A 19,863-nucleotide genomic window follows, 5' to 3' on the forward strand; every position below is an offset into this window, starting at 1 on the left:
ACGATCTCTATATTGGTTTGGCTTTGAGGCATAAGGAGAGGGGCGAAGGTCTGTGTATGGGTGGATGGGATATAGCATTGCATGTACATAAGAGTGAGCACTCTATAAACGAAGATCTAAGCGTAGTAGTAAGACACTTGAAAAACAGTCGTGTCACTTTCAGCTTGAGTATATAAACAAATACCTACAGGAGTGTTGAAAGTGGTAATTCAAAGGTACGACTTCTTTTGTACAAGAGCATTCTGTTTTAACTCTCTCTCTCTCTCTCTCTCTCCCCTCCACAAGTGCGGGTTTTAAATCAACTTGCCTTTGTGGTTTCTCTCATCACTCTCTCTCATCCACAATATAAAAGTCTTTTAGGCTCTTTGCTAAGCTTTTTAAAAGCCTTTGGAAAAAGGCTTTGAAACCCAAATCTATAACTCCTAACCTACCTCGCACACACATTCACGCATACACATTCGCACATTCACATGCATACATGCAAATACTCTCTTGTCTCTCTCTTTGGACACACTCCCATATGGAACATACTTATTAAAAAACAAAGATGGGGTGAAATTCATACACACGAGACATGTATTCTCTCCTCTTCCATCAGGGCTTTCTCCTTGCCAATCGTCAAAGGCCTACAAAAGTCGATCAACATTACTATGACTTTACGTCTAGAAAGGTTGGTGGGGATTAGAGCATAAATTTTGAATGGCTTCCCTCACGAGCATCCATGGCCATGGCTTTCTCACGGGCCCTCGTCTCACCGGCCTGTATGCACTCAAAGTTTCGGCCGCTCCTGGCTGCTTGGTACCTTGCTAGGATCGTTCCGATGGAGCGTTTGTGCTTTGCGGCAGTGCCGTATCAAAGACACGTGAGCCTCTTTCATTGTAAACATTACATGCGAAAGCAAACCAAGACTTTAAAAACAAATAAATAACATTGTCACAGAAAAATCTGATTCTAAACTCCCGTTTACGTTGACTTTACTCTTCTAGGAATGCCCGCCAGAATAAATTTGTGAGATTGCGAGACAATGTACGATGGGTCATCTTCGATGCCATGATCTAATTACTCAAGAACGCCACTTCTACCGTCAAGAATCCGGAGGCTATACCATGATAGAAAGGATTTTTTGTTGTAATATTGACTTAACAGTAAATGCTGACATCATTCTCGCCCAATGTCGTCATCACAAATACCCCACACCCACTATTGATACTTTCTAAAGTTGCCACCATTTTGCGAACTTGCATACACAATCAAACAAACAAATAATGTTTGTGTAAGCAAACTCAAGAACGCAAATAAGCTACATAAGTGAGAAAAAACAAAAAACAAAAAAAACTTTAAAAACATTTCATCTTTTTTGAGAACTCGTAGCACACTATTATCTAGACCCAACACTTCTTTACTACCATCTCGTGAAAAAATAAAACTTTGAAAATCATTTTATCTTTTTTTAACACTCGTATCCAACCCGTTACACTGGTATCAAGACTCAACACTCTTTTTACTACCATCTCGTGAAAGGTGATCCTTATAAACACTATGGACAGCTTGAGAAGACATCTTTCATGTTAAGAGGTAGACACTGTGGGAAAAATATAGAACATGGCCATTCTGAGATAGGACTAAAAAAAGGCAGCCTACATACGAAAGAACATGGCCATTCTGACGTTCCTACATAGGTGAATGGTGTTACTGCACTAAACAGAGCATAAAGTTTCGGACATCAACCGCATGTATCTCTTCTGAGAGGTGAAATAGGACAACTACTTTTATGTCTAACGTGTGGAGTTACAACAATTGGATGATGTAATCAAGTTCTTGGAACCCAAAGACTTTAAAGATGAGAACACATCTGTTAAGTTTTATTCGTATAATCGTGAATACGATGCAAGCAAAGTGTTAGCATTTGTTGCTCAATCTGCGATTGCTTTTGGTGTGATGAAACCTTCATCTATGCTTCACTCTATTGGTATATCGTTAAAGGTACGGCCCACATTGGTGGATAGAAACGTTCTTAAACTCAATTGAAGTCATGATTGCATCAGATTATAATTTTTCACCTATTGCTCAGTTCTTGCCTCCAAATGCGATCCAAACTATCACTCAGAGATGGGATAAAGTTGACCAATTAAAAGGTGAGAAAGTACAACAACACGTAGAGAAGTTTTGGAAAGCTTCGCTAGAAGTCTCACCCTTTCTGCCCATCTCAAATAGCTTCTATCCTTGCCATACAATTGGAATTGAAAATCTTACAATCCGGTAAGGATGTAGCCTCTATGAACGACAAAGACAAGGCTGGTTATAACGTGCAAATTGTTGGACAAACAACAAAGAAAGAACAGACCTTCGGTGAAATTGCTTCTAAAAGCAGAGAAGAAACCTTTCAACAAGCATCCATTCAAACTGGCAACTCATGGGTATATTCTCGAGTAGAGAAAGAGTGTATACTTCGAGGAAAGCGCTTTAGTTGTGGCAGCAAAGAGCACTAGGTGAAGCATTGTTCTAGCAACAAGAAGAATGATGACGCTGGAGTGCAATGTCATAACTTTGACATGTGGCATGACCCTTAACTTACAAATTATAGCTGAGCGGCCCAAAAGGAGTTCGGTTTAAAAACCTAACCTCTTCCAACTTACACAAAGTAGCCGAGGGGCCTAAAAACCTAAATAAAGCTATTAGCAAAATTCCCCTATACATTAGGAAGAGAATGGGGTCTAGGAGGGCGGGCCTAAATAACTAAATAAAGCTACTAGCGAAAATCCCCTATACATTAGGAAGAGAATGGGGTCTAGGAGGGCCTCTTTATTTAGCAGTTTAAGGAAGTCAAACATATAGTAATAAGAAAATAATGAAAGGACAGATTTTGAATTCAAATAGGCAAAACGGCTAGTTTATTAGAATCCAAATCCCCCCCCTCCCCCAAATGAAATTTAAAAACTAGTGGGTAAAACCATATCATGTAGCATATCTATGGAAAGAGCTTGATGTGTATATTGCAGATCTATGATCTCCGCTTTAATCGGAGATGATATGTGGGAGTTATGGAAGTCGGAGAATCATAAAATTGTCCACCTCCTTTTTGGAGAGAAAAGTGCATCCGTTGACCACTCTTACACATCTCTTACTCACCCACCATTCTTGCACACATGGTGTACACCAATTTGACAAAATGTTAATCACCTCCATAAGTTCATGGCAAATAAAGAGGCCCTCTTAGACCCTATCCTCTTCCTAATGTTGCTAGTTGTACGGATGGGCTGGAAAACGCGGATCATACTAACATGGTAGCAATATGGTTTTCCGCAATTTACAGACAACCCTCTGCGTGCTAGCTTTTGGATCGGGGCTTTTAACTTGTATGCTTTTGGCAAGGGATCTTTACATACTTAAAGTTCCAAGGCCTCTTCTCTTGGCATATTACCTTGGGAGCATTGCAAGAGGGAGACCCTCCGACATTGTACTCTTGTGAAGCAATAAATTAAGAAATATAAAGAAGGGGTGTCAGTCTTTGGGGCCAATCCATCTAGGGATGAAACTCCACCGTTCCGTGTCGAATCTCTCTCTCTCTCTCTCTCTCTCTCTCTCTCTCTCCCCCTAGTGTGGTAGATTGCCATTTCCCTCTTGAATAACAAGCCTTGAGTTCAACTCTCCTCGTCGGATAGATCTTTAAGGTATCTTGGGATAGTTTCCTACGACGTTAAAATTCTCTTCTTCTTGGGTGTGTATGTGTGCGCTAATAAGGGGAAAATGGTATAACCTTTCTATCACCCAAGTGTGGTAGATTGGTTATGCCATTTCCCTCTTGAATAACAGGCCTTGAGTTCAACTCTGGTCGTTAGATAGATCTTTAAGGTCTCTTGGGATAGTTTCCTACGACGTTAAAATTCTCTTCTTCTTCTTCTCTCTCTTTTCAGGTTTAGTTGAGTTGTTTGCAATTTTCTCACATGAGTGTCCAAGTCTATTACAATAGTATCAAAGATCAAACGATTCTTCTTCTAGGATCTGATCACTTTTTCCGCAGCACACATGGATTCGAGCAGTGAATCCGGTCAGTAGAAAACTGGTCCACCTTCTCACATGGGTGAAGAACAAAATGGAGACTCTAACGGGAGACGTTCTACCTCCCAAGAATCAAAAAAAGAGTATGGCTTGCTCTCGCCGCCAAGAGACTTAGATAAAATAGAGTTCCAAATCAACTATAGGTTGACACCTATGCCATACAGATGATCAAGTACTCCAAAGATCCACAGTATGCAAAGCATCTGAAGAATTCTCTACTTGATGAGGTTCATTCCCGATAATGTGCTACTATCCATTTGCCTCTCAAGTTGGCAATGAAGAAGACACCAAAGCCGAGTGAAGACAGGTAGAAGCTGAACTCGTTGTCACAAAACTGATGATGTGGCATCGCCTAACTAGCGGAACTCGTTTGAGGGGCCTAAACCCTTAAAAAAAAAGGAGCAGAAGTTTTACCAACTTGCACATTTTGGTCAAGTGGCCCATAGAGGGTTAGGTGTAAAAACCTAACCCTACCAACTTACTAGAACCTAGTTGAGGGTCCTAAACCCTATTTTAAATAAAGCAAGGCCCAAATTCTGAGAAGGATGACACATGGCAATACTCAATGGACTAGCCCGAGAAATGCAAACTACTGATGTGGTAGTTGTACGAATTTTTGCAAATTGCTTTGAGCTTTTTGGGGCGTCGAATTTTCGTCAAGTTATTTTTAGAAGTTTTGCTTTTCATGTAACTGCTTTTGGGTGGTCCAAGTGCCTCTATAAGTGTGCACAAGGTCTTACTCTTAGCTGATCAGCTTGCAAGTGTTGGGAGATAGAGGAACCCCCGATACTGTACTCCAATAGAATAATAAAAAAATAATACTGCAAATATGTCAATCTTTGGGCCAGTGCATCTAGGCACAAAAGTCCGCCTTGCCATGTCGACTCTCTCTCTCTCTCTCTCTCTCTCTCTCTCTCTCTCTCTCTCTCTCTCTCTCTCTCTCTCTCTCTCTCTCTCTCGCGACACAGCAGAGATTCACTTCAAAACAGTTCACATATTACGTGACACATCTAACCCTATGTGTACGTGGACAAGTAGTTCAATCAGTCCAGAATAGGAAGTGATCTGGGCACTTTTGTGAGCCTGTTCGTAGACCGTGCATGTCCAGACACTTAGAACAGATGCATATCCTCTGGTTGCACACAACATGATCATCAGATAACAATCAGAACCCATCAGGAGCATTTTTACAGTGCATAGACCTATTTTCCTTATTTTTGACATTTTTCACTTATTATTTTTAAGTGACTTTTCTTGGAAACTGGGTAGGGCAATTTTGCTAAGCAAATATATATAGAAACCTAGCACTAGCATTCCACAGCAGAAGAGGCAACAGGAACTCAGGTTCAACAGGCACCTTCTCAGCAGAATCCCCCACACCTAGCGTTTTTGGAGCAGCCAACCTAGCGTTTTCTGCATCAACCACCTAGCCTTTTCAGCATACAGGCAAGTCCAACATTTTACATGGCAAAGCAACCTGGCAACAGCAGATCAAGATCAGCCCTGGCGTTTTGCATTGCAGATCAGCCCCGGCCACAGTAGAACCAGCAAAAGCCATAGCGTTTTTGCCAGGAGAGAGTTTTCAGCCCTAGCATTTTTGGTTTGCAGATCGGCCTCAGCGTTTTGCAGTTCCATCGCGACAGAATCAACAGTAGCATTAGCGTTTTCAGTTTTCAGCGTCAAGACACAGCAGTAGAACCCCCGAACCTCGCAGACCTCACCTTCTTGCAGCAAATCCTCGCCGCACGGTTGGATCTAGTGGAGTTTGCAGTTTCAGCCCGGAATCTGCGTTTTCAGCGCGTCGTCGTCGCATTGTCGCCATCAACATCGTCATCGACATAGAGTCAGAATTCAGCAGATAAATATTTGTAGATTTCAGCCCTAGCATTTGCAGATTTCAGCCCGTCTCGTCGTCGTCGTCGACATTGTTGGCAAGTCCAAAGCATTGTAGAGATTTGTGCAACCATAAGTAGACCGCTCTCGCCATCGAGAGTGGGGCCTTCGAAGGAGGGTTTGACAACATTCTGGTGTCGTATTCTTCTCTCTCTATCTCTCAGTCTCAGTACCTCCATTCACAGTGTTTATCCACTTTGTTTGTGTCCATTGCACTCTCTCACTAAAGGAACGGAAGGCTCTCCCCTACGTAAGTAAAAGGAACCCTTGAGCACAGTCGGAGCACTCAACTTGAGTAAAGTTCAACATTCACTTTCGTTGCACCTTACATTGGTATCAGAGCTTTGGTAATGTTCTGTACCATTCAAGGAAAGAACCACAAGAATGTTTTTTTTTCTTGTTGCGGTCGCACGTAACCCAAGTCCTCTTGGGTATGTCGATTCCTAATCGTGTTTTTGAAGTGTGACAGGAAACCCAAGAAAGAAGGGCTTGTCCAGCCTCCCCTTGCTCTCTTCTCACTCATTGCGAGCGGACCGTGCACTAAGCGGCCGGCCAATCAACGTGAGGTGGGAAAAAGCAACCTTGGTGTGAGCGCAAGGCTACCAAGGGGTGCGCCCGCAGGAAAGAGTAGAGCTCGGGTGAAGAGAAGATCCTTCTCTAACACACATTACAAGCTTGCTAAAGAAGAACCTCAAGACCCTCAAGAACCTCAAGAACTCCAGAATCTCAAGCACTTAAGAACCAAGACCCACAAGAACCAAAGTTCCTTGTGAACTTAAAACCCCAAGACTTCAATGGATGGTCATCACCCGAAGCGGAATGGATACTTCGCATGGAGGTGGTGAGCATGGGAGTGGAGAAGAAGAGTTTTCCCCACCAGGAGGTTTTTCCGACCCTCCCCCTTCCCCCCCCATCTATGCCAAGGCTTGCACTAACTCCTATGGAGGCTTTCGACAAGATGATATGGACATGAAGTTAGAAAGCAAAGAAAGAATAGCACCCATAGAGCGCAAATATGAAGAAAGCATGGCAGCCATAGCGCGTGAGCACGAGCAAGCACCCTTGGAAGCCAAAGTAAGACAAGCCGAATAAGATCGTCAGCACGAAGAAAGACAAGCAGACTTTGATCGCAAGAACAAAGTAAAAAAGAGAAGAGCGACCGACACATGCAAGAGTTGTTGCGACTCTTTTCTCATGTGCAGGCACAGATGCAAGAGAATCATGAGAAGGAGACTCTCTCAATCTCTTCTTCTCCAAAGCATGACACATATGATTTGCATGATTATGATAAGCATGATGAATTGCATGATAATGATCTGGATGATAATGACAAGCATTTGCATGATCAAGATGCGATTTCTCACGAGTATGATGATTTGCATGATCAAGATGTGATTACTCACACGCAAGATGATTTGCATGACAAAGATGTGATTGTTCACAAGGATGATGCTTTAGTTGATACTTTGTCTAGTGAAGCTAACCTCATTGCAGATTCAATCAATCACGAAGAATCGATCTTGGCTTTCGAGTCGAGGTCCAAAGAACCCCACAGGAAGATTCGATCGATCACGAAGAACCGATCTTGGCTCTCGAGTCAAGGTCCAAAGAACCCCCACAGGAAGTATTATGTGTTCAAATGATTAGTCAGTACGCATTGTTCGAGTGTTTCATTCGTGATGCTTTCCTGTATTTTAGTCAGCGTCTTTATGTGATCCCTTTTCATAGGCATGCCATATTGTAGGTTTGAGCACGATTCACTCATGAATGGGCACGGATGTATGCGGATTTCTCATGAAAAGCTGAAAAGTATGCATTCAAGGAATTCACATTCCATGTCTCTTCCTTAGGATGACACGGTATTCGAAAGAGCACAAGAAGGATTGAGCATCAAGCATCGGCATTTCCATTGTGTTTTGCCACAGTTGATTGATTTAGATCAGAAAGAAAAGATTCGATCTCATTGCTTGCATGTGCTTGATGAACGGTTTGGCACTCCGTCTCTATGTTCATCTACATTGTATGCACAGTCTTTAGAGAAGACAAGAGCTTTTCCAGTCACTTTACATGGAATGGATATGTTGTTTTTGTCTTGGCAGTGGTTTCAGGAATTTTCATCCTCGGAGACTCTTGAAGAGGGTAGACGCATGACTCTAGACAAAGTGGAAGCATTGAAGATGACTTTGTGTCGCTTTCGGCGCGGCCCAAAGAAGAAAACTTTGCAAACCTTATGAAGTTCAAGTATCGCACGACCCACTAATCAGAGTGGGCCGGCGCAAAGAGTCCTTTCGGGGATTCCGGATGTTGTTGGCGATCTCCCTCGACGCCATACATTTCGGTACCAGTACCTCAATTTGAAAAGTAGGGGATGTCACGTGACACATCTAACCCTATGTGTACGTGGACAAGCTATTGCATGACAAGGGTTCAGTTCAATTCGGTCAGTGATTGACAAAGCCCACTACTGAGCCCTTTTAAGTACTATTACAAAAAGCGTCCACCATCCCCGCTACCCCTCCTCCCAAGCATCTACTTCCACTCCTTTTGTAATGGGATGGGACACCACGTGTCAATGGAAAAGAACAAATTGAACAACTTTAAGCACTTCAAATAGAACTGAGCTGAAAGAGAGCACGACACATGAGACGCGGAGTGGTGGAGTTCCACCTCAAGAGAGCACTGGCCCCAAATCTTGGCACCCCTTTTAGTATTTCTTTATATTGTTTCAACAAGGTACAACTCCTATGGCTCTACTCTACATCTCCCGTGGGTGGACTCTCAAAGTGAGAGCCCATGGGCCATATTTAAAGACCCTTGGCCTTTAAAAGCAATTTACATGAAAAGCACTAAGCCCAAAAGCTTCTGGTCCAAAAAGCATATGACCCAAAAGCTGCAGCCTAAATTTCGAGAATCCATACAGTCTGCCATGTCAGCAACCATCAGCATAAAACGCAAAAATCCGTACAAAAATGCCACATCATCGGTGCAAATTACAGGCATCTATACAACAGCCACATCATCAGGTCTTTATGTAGGGGATTTGTGTGTGGGTCTTTCTTTTACTCTTAGTGCCTTGGGCCCCATCGTACCAGGGTGCCATAAGTTGGTGGAAACTAGTCTTTAAAAATAGGCTACTCGGCAAGACTTTGTAAGTTGGTAAAAACTTCTTCTACTGCTTCTATGGTTTAGGGCCCTTGGCCGGGATCTGTAGGTTGGCTCCATTCTTCAATGGCTTGACATGTTAGTAGTTTGTGGCATCCCCCCTTCTTGAAAGAAGAGTAATCATCTGCGATTACCGTATATCTGCAAAACAACTCAAATTAGCACAAAATTTTCTGAGCGTCATTCCGAGCCGAGGGACATTTCGAGGGACGATCAATTTTCTCATTCTAAATTGAAGCTCTTGATATCTTGAGTCGTTGGCTTCTCAGAAAAATCTCATCCAATAATGAGTATATTCTCATTCCAAATTAGATCTCTTGATCTTCTGGCGTAGCTAAATGTAAGGTGTAGCGGAAGTGAATGTTGAACTTTGCTCAAGATGAGTACTCCAAACTGTGCTCAAGGTTCCTTTTACTTACGGAAGGGAGAGCCTTCCGTGCCTTTAATGAGAAAGTGCAAGTGATCACAAATAAAGTGAATAGACACTGTGTGTGAAGGTGCTGAAACTGAGAGATAGAGAGAGAATAATACGACACCAGAATGTTGTCAAACCCTCCTCCGAAGGCCACACTCTCTATGGCGAGAGTGGTTTACTTATGATTGCACAAATCTCTACAATGCTTGGACTTACCGACGATGTCGACGATGATGAGGACGACGAGACGGGCTGAAATCTGAAAATGTTAAGGGCTGAAATCTGCAAATCTTTATCTGTTGAATCTAACTCTATGTCGATGACGACGCATTGAAAATGCAGATGCTGAAATCTGCGTTTTCTGGGCTGAATCTGTGAACTTCGCTGGATCTGATTGTGCAGCGAGGATTTGCTGCGGGAAGGTGAGATCTGGGAGGTTTGGGGATTCTACTGCGGAAACTGACGCTTGTCCACCGACACATAGGATTGGATGTGTCACGTGACATCCCCTCCTTTTCAAGTGAGGTACTGGTACCGAGCTGTATGGCGTCGAGGGAGATCGCCAATAGCATCCGAAATCCTGGAAAGGACTCTTCGCCGGCCCACTCTGATGTGTGGGTCGTGCGATACTTGAACTTCATAAAGGTTTGCAACGCTTGCTTCTTTGGGCCGCGCCAAAAGCGACACAGTCTTCTGTGGCTCCTTCGATGCTTCAACTTCGTCTATAGTCATGCGTCTTCCTTCTTCAAGACTCTCCGAGGTTGAAAATTCCTGAAACCACTTCCAACACAAAAACATGAATATACCTATTCCATGTAAAGTGACTGGAAAAAATCTAATCTTCCTAAAAGACTGTGCATGCAATGTAGATGAAACAAGAGATGGAGTGCCAAACCGTTCATCAAACACATGCAAAACATGGAATCCAAACTCGTCTTTTTGATCTAAATCAATCAACTGTGGCAAATCACAATGGACATGCCGATTCTTGGAGCTCATCCTTTCTTGTGCTCTTTCTACAACTGTGTCGTGCCGAGGAAGAGACATGGAATGTGACTTCCTGGAATGCATACTGGTCAGCTTTTCATGAGAAATCCGCATACATCCGTACTCATTCATGAGTGAATCGTGCTCATCGTACAATATGTCATGCCTATGAAAAGGGATCACATAAGGACGGTAACTAAAATACAGGAAAGCATCACGAATGAAACACTCGAACAATGCGTGCTGAGTAATCATTCAAACACATAATACTTCCTGTGGGGTTTCTTTGGACCTAGGCTTGAGAGCCAAGATCGGTTCTTAGTGATCTATTGAATCTTCCTGTGGGGGTTCTGTGGACCTCGGCTCGAGAGCCAAGATCGGTTCTTCGTGATTGATTGAATCTGCAATGAGGTTAGCTTCACTAGAAAAAGCATCCACTAAACCATCATCCTTGTGAACAATCACATCATCTTCATGCAAATCATCATGCTTGTGAGACCACTCTCACCATCAAGAGTGGGGCCTACGGAGGAGGGTTTTACAACTCCCTCGTGTCGTATTCTCCTCTCTCTCCTCTCTCAGTCTCATGCACCTTCATTCACAGTGTCCATTCACTTTGTTTGTGTCCATTGCACTCTCTCACTAAAGGAACGGAAGGCTCTCCCTTCACTAAGTAAAAGGAACCCTTGAGCATAGTTCGGAGCACTCATCTTGAGCAAAGTTCAACATTCATTCCGCTGCACCTTACATTGGTATCAGAGCTTTGGCATGTTCTATATCACTCAAGGAAAGAACCACAAGAACCACATAATTTTTTTTGCTTGTTGCGGTCGCACGTAACCCAAGTCTTCTTGGGCGTGTCGATTCCTAATCGTGTTTTTGAAGAGTGACAGGAAACCCAAGAAAGAAGGGCTTGTCCAGCCTCCCCTTGTGCCTCTTTTCACTCATTGAGAGCGGACCGTGCACTTAGCGGCTGGCCAATCGACGTGAGGTGGGAAAAAGCAACCTTGGTGTAAGCGTAAGGCCGCCAAGGGGTGCGCCCGCGGAAAAGAACAGAACTCGAGTGAAGAGAAGATCCTTCTCTAACACAGATTGCAAGCGAAAGAAGAACCTCAAGAACTCAAGACCCTCAAGAACCCATGAACCCAAAACCCACAAGAACCTAAGTTCCTCGTGAACTTACGAACCAAAGACCACAGTGCATGGTCATCACCTGAAGCGGAATGGATACTTCGCATGGAGGTGGTGAGCATGGGAGTGGCAAAGAAGAGTTTTCCCCACCAAGAGGTTTTCCCGACCCTCCCCCTTCCCCATCTACGCCACGAGTTGTACCAAATTCTATGGAGGCAATGGTCAAGTCGATGATAGAGATGATGGCACAACAACAAGAAACGACTCGCGGTGCGATGGCCCAACTAGAAAGAAAAGCAGAACGAAAGGAAGCCTTGGAGCGTGAACGCCAACTCAGACGACACCTTTGAGCATGAGCGTGATCAAGCGCGCTTGGCGGCCGAAGAACGACAGGCAGAGCGTGTGGCACAGAGTGAACCACTCATGCAAGATTTTGTACGACATGTTCTCGCCTCGAAGTTCGAGCCGGCCAAAGATGTTGGTAGTTCCTCAAGTGGCGCAAGCCGAGATTCGGACTCCAACAACCCAGTTACAGAAAAGATCCAATTCAGTAAGTATGATAATTAGATGGATGCTACGGTTATTCATTCTTGGTTGCATCAATGTAATGCTTATTTTATGACCATTAAGAAGACAGGAAATAGCAAGGTTTTGCCGACAGCTATATACCTTGCCGGTGATGCCATCAATTGATACCACGCATGGCAAGAGGCACAGTTAGCCGCGCACCTAGAGGAAGCCGACAAATTCACGCCCCTTTCCTTCAATTGGGTTGATTTCTAGGACAAGCTCCATTCGTGGTTTATGCCACCTCAGTACCTCGCACGATTGGCGCGGTCTAAAGCAAAATGGTATGCCAGTTATGTCTTTCTCTAATCGTGTTTTGCAGCTCGCCACTCAATTACGCAAATTGAATGCGGAGCGCAAGGAGGCATTTCTTTATGGATTGGACGAGTATATCAAGTTTGCTGTGGAGGTGCTCGATCCAATCAATCTCAACAAGGCGGTAGCAATTGCTCTCGCACAGGAGATGAAGCACAACAAGGGAAAGCCTAAGGAAAAACAAGACTTCGACAAGTACCTCTCAGACTTCTTAGAACCCTCAAAACGGTAAGAATGGTAAGAACGGTAACTCTTCTAACCAATCTTCCAATAGTTTCTTAGAAAAGAACTCTCAAAGTGAACCTAAGGGTAAAGCTACCACAATTGCTAAACCTAAGCTCACTCCATATGAAAAGGTAGCACAAAGAATTTATTCTAAGGAAGATCATTGTTTGTCACGTTAAGGGTCACATAAAAAGAACATGTCCTAAGCTTTACTCTAATGAATCTAAAGAATCCACAGAACCCACTTCCTCTGTCAATGCAATAAATGACAACATGAGTGTGCCCCAAGTTTCTCTTGACCCTCCCATTGATGATTCTCTCATTAAATGTTATGGTCATATGACGGGGTAGCGTTTTTTCATATTGTTTGACCCAAGGAGTATGCATGATGTGATCAGTCCCTCTCTTGTTGAGAGAGCCCGCCTAGAGGTTAGTCAGAAATCTCCTCTCGAGGTCTCTGGCTTTGCTCTTAGTATGGATTCTCTCATCATGAAAGAGTGCCTCGATGTGTTGTTTACAATTCAACATGCTGCTTTCTGTAGAAAATTTTTTGCCTCTCCTCTCTCAAGATGTGATATGATTTTGGGCATTCAATGGTTTCGTGAGCATAACCCTCTCATTGATTGGGTGGAAAATACGTTCACTTTCAATGCCAAAAGTGACTCTCTCATTGTCATTCGTGGAGAGAAAGTTGTTCGTTCTCCATCTCTCATTTCTAATGTGCATGCGAAGATTGAACGGATTCAAGAGAAGGAGACTCTCTCGGTCTCGTCTTCTCCAAAGCATGATACACAGGAATTGCCTGATTATGATAAGCATGATGAATTGCATGATAATAATGAGCATGATGATTTGGATGATAAGGACAAGCCTGAGGATTTGCATGATAATCAAGATGTGTTTTCTCACAAGCATGATGATTTGTATGATCAAGACGTGATTGTTCACAAGGATGATGGTTTAGTTGATGCTTTTTCTACCGAAGCTAACCTCGTTGCAGATTCGATCGATCACGAAGAATCGATCTTGGTTTTCGAGTCGAGGTCCACAGCACCCTTACACGAAGTACTATGATTGTTCACAAGGATGATGGTTTAGTTGATGCTTTTTCCAGCGAAGCTAACCTAGTTGCAGATTCGATCGATCACGAAGAATCTATCTTGGCTTTCGAGTCGAGGTCCACAGCACCTTCTCAGGCACATTAGATCAAACACGACGAATAGATCTCGGCTCTCGGGCCTAGGTCCAAAGAACCCTTACAGGAAGTACTATGAGTTCGAATGATTCGTCAGCACGCATTGTTCGAGTGTTTCATTCGTGATCGTTTCCTGTATTTTAGTCAGCGTCTATATGTGATCCTTTTTTCTAGGCATGACATATTGTACGTTGATCACGTTACACTCATGAATGACCACGAATGTATGAGGATTGTTCATGAAAAGCTTAAAAGTATGCACTCAAGGAAGTCACATTCCATGTCTCTTCCTTGGCATGACACAGTCGTAGAAAGAGCACAGGAAAGATTGAGCATCAAGCATGGGCATGTCCATTGTGATTTGCCACAGTTGATTGATTTAGATCAAAAACACAAGATTCCCTCTCATTGTTTGCGTGTGTGTGATGAACGGTTTGGCACTTCGTCTATTTGTTCATCTACAGTGCATGCACAGTCTTTAGAGAAGCCTAGATTTTTTCCAATCACTTTACATGGAATGGGTATGTTCATGTTTTTGTGTTGGAAGTAGTTTCAGGAATTTTCAGCCATGGAGATTCTTGAAGAAGGTAGACGCATGACTCTAGACGAAGTTGAAGCATTGAAGGAGCCACAAATGACTTTCTGTCGCTTTCGGCACAGCCCAAAGAAGAAGGCATTGTAGACCTTTATGAAGTTCAAGTATCGCACGACCCACACCTCAAAGTGGGCCGGCGAAGAGTCCTTTCAACAATTCCGGATGTTATTGGCTATCTCTCTCGACGCCATACAGTTCGGTATCAATACCTCACTTTGAAAAGGAGGGGATGTCACGTGACACATACAACCCTATGTGTTCGTGGACGAGCTACAGCATGACTAGGGTTCAGTCAGTCAAGTCAGTCTAGAATAGGAAGTGATCTGGCACTTTTGTGAGTCTGTTCGCAGACCGTGCATGTCCAGACACTTAGATTAGATGCATATCCTCCGGTTGCACACAGCATGATCATCAGCATTACCATCAGAATCCATCAAGGGAATTTTCCAATGCATAAAACCTATTTTCCCTATTTTTGACATTTTCCACTTATTTATCAAGTGACTTTTGTTGGAAACTAGGTAGGGCAATTTTGCTAATGAAATATATAAGCAAACCAAAGCTAGCACTTTCTGGCAGATGAGGCAACAGGAGCATTGCTCAGCAGGCAGGCTCTCAGCAAGAACAAGAACACTTCAACCTAGCGTTTTGCCAACAAGCATCAGCGTTTTCAGCCTACCTTGGCAGATTCCAGCAGAGTTTTCCACAGGAGCATTCAGCCCTGCCCTTGGTGATACCCGGGGCATGGTTTGCATCAGCAAAGACAATGCCAGCCAACGTTTTGAAGCAGCCCATTCAGCGTTTCAGCAGCAGTTCCTCAGCTATTGGACAACGTTTTTAGGGCGGTTCCAGAGCCATAAGACAACGTTACTTTCAACAGCAAACATGCCAAAACAGCCAAGAAAGATCAGCGTTTTCATACCACAGCCATTAGCGTTTTTGGGGACCTAGCCGTCATGAAGAATTTTAGCCTTCAAGTCCACAACCGCAGGTAGCAAGTCGAGTCGTCGCCGTCGTCTCCACACATTGCATCATAGTTCTCAAGTTTGCATCAGAGTCTTGTTCCGGTTTGTGCAATCAATAGTAGACCACTCTCACCATTGAGAGTGGGGCCTTCGGAGGAGGGTTTTACAACTCCCTGGTGTCGTATTCTCTTCTCCCTCCTCTCTCAGTCTCATGCACCTTCATTCACAGTGTCCATTCACTTTGTTTGTGTCCATTGCACTCTCTCACTAAAGGAACGGCCTTCCATTAGTAAAAGGAACCCTTGAGCACAGTTCGGAGCACTCATCTTGAGCAAAGTTCAACATTCATTCCGTTGCACCTTACAGTTGGCTGGCAGCTGATGTCACAAAGACGGGCACCACGTGCCAATAGAAAAGAACACACTAAACAAACTTTTAGCACTTCAATAACAACTGAACTGAGAGAGAGAGAGAGAGAGAGAGAGAGAGAGAGAGAGAGAGAGAGAGAGAGAGAGAGAGAGAGAGAGAGAGAGAGAGAGAGAGAGAGAGAGAGAGACGACACGCGACACGGAGTGGCGGAATTCCACCCAGAGAGTATTGGCCCCAAACGTTGGCGCCCCTTTCGGTATTTCTTTATATTGCATCAACATAGTACAAGCTGGTACTCCAGACTTTGCGCCTTCTCCAGGAAGCATGCCAGAGAATGAGCCCTAACCTCATATTTAAATGCCCTAGGCCCCAAAAGCAGTTTACAGTAAAAAGCCTTCAAACTCAAAAGCATCTGGTCCAAAAGCAAAGCCAAAAAGCTGCCAGCTTAATTTACGGAAATCCGTACAGCCTGCCACGTCATCAACCAACACAAAACGCGGAATTCCGTACAGCTTGCCACGTCATCATGTCAGTGCAATTTTTGAAAATCTGTTTTACAGCTGCTTCTTCTGTTGTTTTTGCTTCTTCTAGGGTTTAGGCCCCTCGACCGACAGCTCCGTTCTTCAGTAGGTTGACACGTCAGCTGTTTGTTACATCTCCCCTTCTTGAAAGAGAATAATCGTCTGCGATTACAACATATCTGCAAAACAACTGAAGTTAGCTCAAAAAAAAAGAATCCGAGGGTCATTCCGAGGGACAATCAGTTTGCTCTTTTTGTTAAGGAGTTAGCATCTCCTTTCGGCTCTTTTGATCAAGGCGTTAGCTTCTCCTTTTGTCCAAATCGGAACTCTTGATATTCTGACGTAGTAAGATTAGCCATCACACCCAGATTGAACTGATCTTCCACGGGTGTCTTGATGCACTAAAATTACATACCCAGGCAATCTCATCCAATTAGGAATATTCAGTAGTTGGCACATCACAATGCCAAATGCTTACATATGCATGTTACAAGACACAACAAACAGCGCCGCTGAGCACTCCCCCGAGACAAATGGTTTGCGGTATGAAGCTACTCAACGACTACCTCGTCACTTCCCCCGCAAATAACCTAAAAAGGTCCGAGCCATGAGCTCAGAGGATTGTACAACCAAACGCTCCCCAGACTGCAGTCTACATTGCTTGGAGGTTCAAGCATACAACCAAACGCTCCCCAAGCATCAGCCTGCGTCGTTCGGAGGTTTTCAAACATACAATAAAACACTCCCTAGGCATCGGCCTGCGTCGTTCTGGGGTTCAAACAATACCAAAACAGTATTTCTCACTTTTCCACCCGGGAGTAAAATCACCCGGGAGTATTTCTCACTTTTCCACCCGGGAGTAAAATCGCCAATCAATGAAACTAGTATTAAAACCAGAGTCAAACAGTTCAAATCGGCACCAAGAAAGGTTCAAAACAGATACCATCCATTTCAAATAGATTCCAAACAAGATCACCAAACAAGTTCTCAAACAGATTCTCAAACAAAATTCAAACTTAAAAAGCAATCTCGACATTAGCCGAGCTGGAAAAGTCGACTGACTTTCCATCCTGAAATCTGCACCAAAAATTAGGGTTAGGTTCCTTTCATGAGGTCGTAGCCGAGCACAGCATGGTCCATAAGCTCTTGGACAGGCAATGTTTCTTTGGCGGCGATGGTAGTCCCAAGATAGCAATCGCACTAGACCTCTTAGGTCATCTCATCATGAAGAGACATCTACTAGGAGATGTCAAGAAACTTCAAGTTATAATCTGCTAGGGTTTCCATGGCAAGTATTTCAGGATACCCCACTCTAGAGTCTGCTAGAAGTTGCACTCCGAAGGAAGATGTCAAAAACCATATAACTTCGGGCAAAAATTTTCTTGAAAGCTTGCCAAGTCCTTGGAAATGTGCGGCTTGGTAGCTATAGACATCTGCATGGTACTGTCTCTGAGAAAAACAGCAACTCGAAACAAATCTTGGATCCTTCGCTTGCAAGTGATCTTAATGGCTTATGCCCTGTAAGACATGAGCGGTGAAGACGCGAGCGCGCCCGATGCGCGATGAAGTAAGGGTGTGAGTGGCTAATAAGTCCGGGGTTGGAGCACGAACCTAAAATTTCCAATGAACTTTGGAAGTGCGATCTTGCTCTGTCTGCTCTTTGGAAGGACCGGTATGCTTTCAGAAAAGCATAAGCCCGATGCTCTGATACCACTGTCACAAGACGGGCACCACGTGCCAATAGAAAAGAACAGACTGAACAGACTTTTAGCACTTCAATAACAACTGAACTGAGAGAGAGAGACGACACGCAACACGAAGTGGCGGAATTCCACCCCAGAGAGTATTGGCCCCAAACGTTGGTACCCCTTTTGGTATTTCTTTATATTGCATCAACACAGTACAAGCAGGTACTCCAAACTCTGCACCTTCTCCAAGCAGCATGCCAGAGAATGAGCCCTAACCTCATATTTAAAGCCCCTAGGCCCCAAAAGCAGTTTACAGTAAAAAGCCTTCAAACTCAAAAGCAATTGGTCCAAAAGCAAAGCCAAAAAGCTGTTAGCATAATTTACGAAAATTCGTATAGCCTGCCACATCATCAGCCAGCGCAAAACGCGGAATTCCGTATAGCTTGCCATGTCATCATGCCAGTGTAATTTTCGGAAATTTGTTGTACAACTGCTTCTTCTTTGCTTCTGCTTCTTCTAGGGTTTTAGGCCCCTTGGCCAACAGCTCCGTTCTTCAGTAGGTTGACACGTCAACTGTTTGTTACAGTTGACATGTCAGCTGTAACCTGTTTGTTACAGCTGACGCTGTTGTCCGTGCCCTACTCGTTGCGCATCTAGAATGAGTACTTGCCTACGCTTCTAGCTTGTAGTAGGGTCTGCGTTTGATGGTTCCATTAAAGCTCCTGCACGAGCAAGTACTTTAAACTTTTGTCTCCATTGCTTTCCCTACGACTTCATATGTGAGTAAAAGTTGCTCGATCTGCTCAAAGTGTGGTTAGGGGCATTAATTAATCAGCGGCTAATTAGCCTCCTAATAAGCTGCTTAAGCGCAGCGCAAATGCGAGCTATACTGGAGCACAAAAGAAAAGCATGGAAAGAGAAAGTTTATCTGCAGACCCACATCCAGCAATGCTTGTCATCTTCTTGCAATACTAAGTAAGTACTCACGAGGAGTCAAGGACTCTTTACCCATAGTGAACTTGCTACAAACATTTGACTGTGTGTTCAAAAATTGGAACGTGCTGCGATGATGGTTTTGGTTGAAAGGAGCGGCAAAAGATGCTACTAGCATCATAACCTATACTCTCTCTCTCTCTCTCTCTCTCTCTCTCTCTCTCTCAGAGTGGCCAGAGACAAAACCTGCAGACAAAGCTCCGAGCTGCTTCTGGGGAACCTGCGAACTGCTTGTGGAGAAGATCTAACTGCTTCTGTACGAGAGCAATTGAGCAACGCAGAGTGGTTTTTTTATATTTAGCTAATTTTTGAGCGGAGTTTTTTTTAGAGCTTTTCATGGCAGTGATGCTTTTTTTAAAATTTAAATATAATGCCACGTGGTGACTTTTGCGTTTAGATACACAAAAAGAGCCTTTGGCTCACCAAGTAACAAGCAAGGATATCCAATTGTTGCTTCAATAAGAATGGAAGAAGAAGAAGAAGAAGAGAGTTTTAACGACGTAGGAAACTATCCCCCGAGAGAGAGAGAGAGAGAGAGAGAGAGAGAGAGAGAATTCCTGAGATCTTGCGTTGCATGATGTGTGAGATATCTTGCTGCCGCCCAAGAACTCGCCAAGTTGCCGACGCAACCAAAGGAAGGCGGCCAAAGAAAGAAAGAGAGGGAGACAGGGAGGGAAATAGAAATTTTTAACCCAATGAAAGGGCACCACCTAGCTGACCCGAAATTCAACTCAACGCTAAGGCCTTCCAGTATGGCAAGCCAAAAAAATTACTCAAAAAACT

The sequence above is a fragment of the Adiantum capillus-veneris genome, chromosome 6 (genome assembly GCF_014529385.1).
Source record: "Adiantum capillus-veneris isolate H3 chromosome 6, ASM1452938v2, whole genome shotgun sequence".
Classification (NCBI taxonomy): Eukaryota; Viridiplantae; Streptophyta; class Polypodiopsida; order Polypodiales; family Pteridaceae; genus Adiantum; species Adiantum capillus-veneris.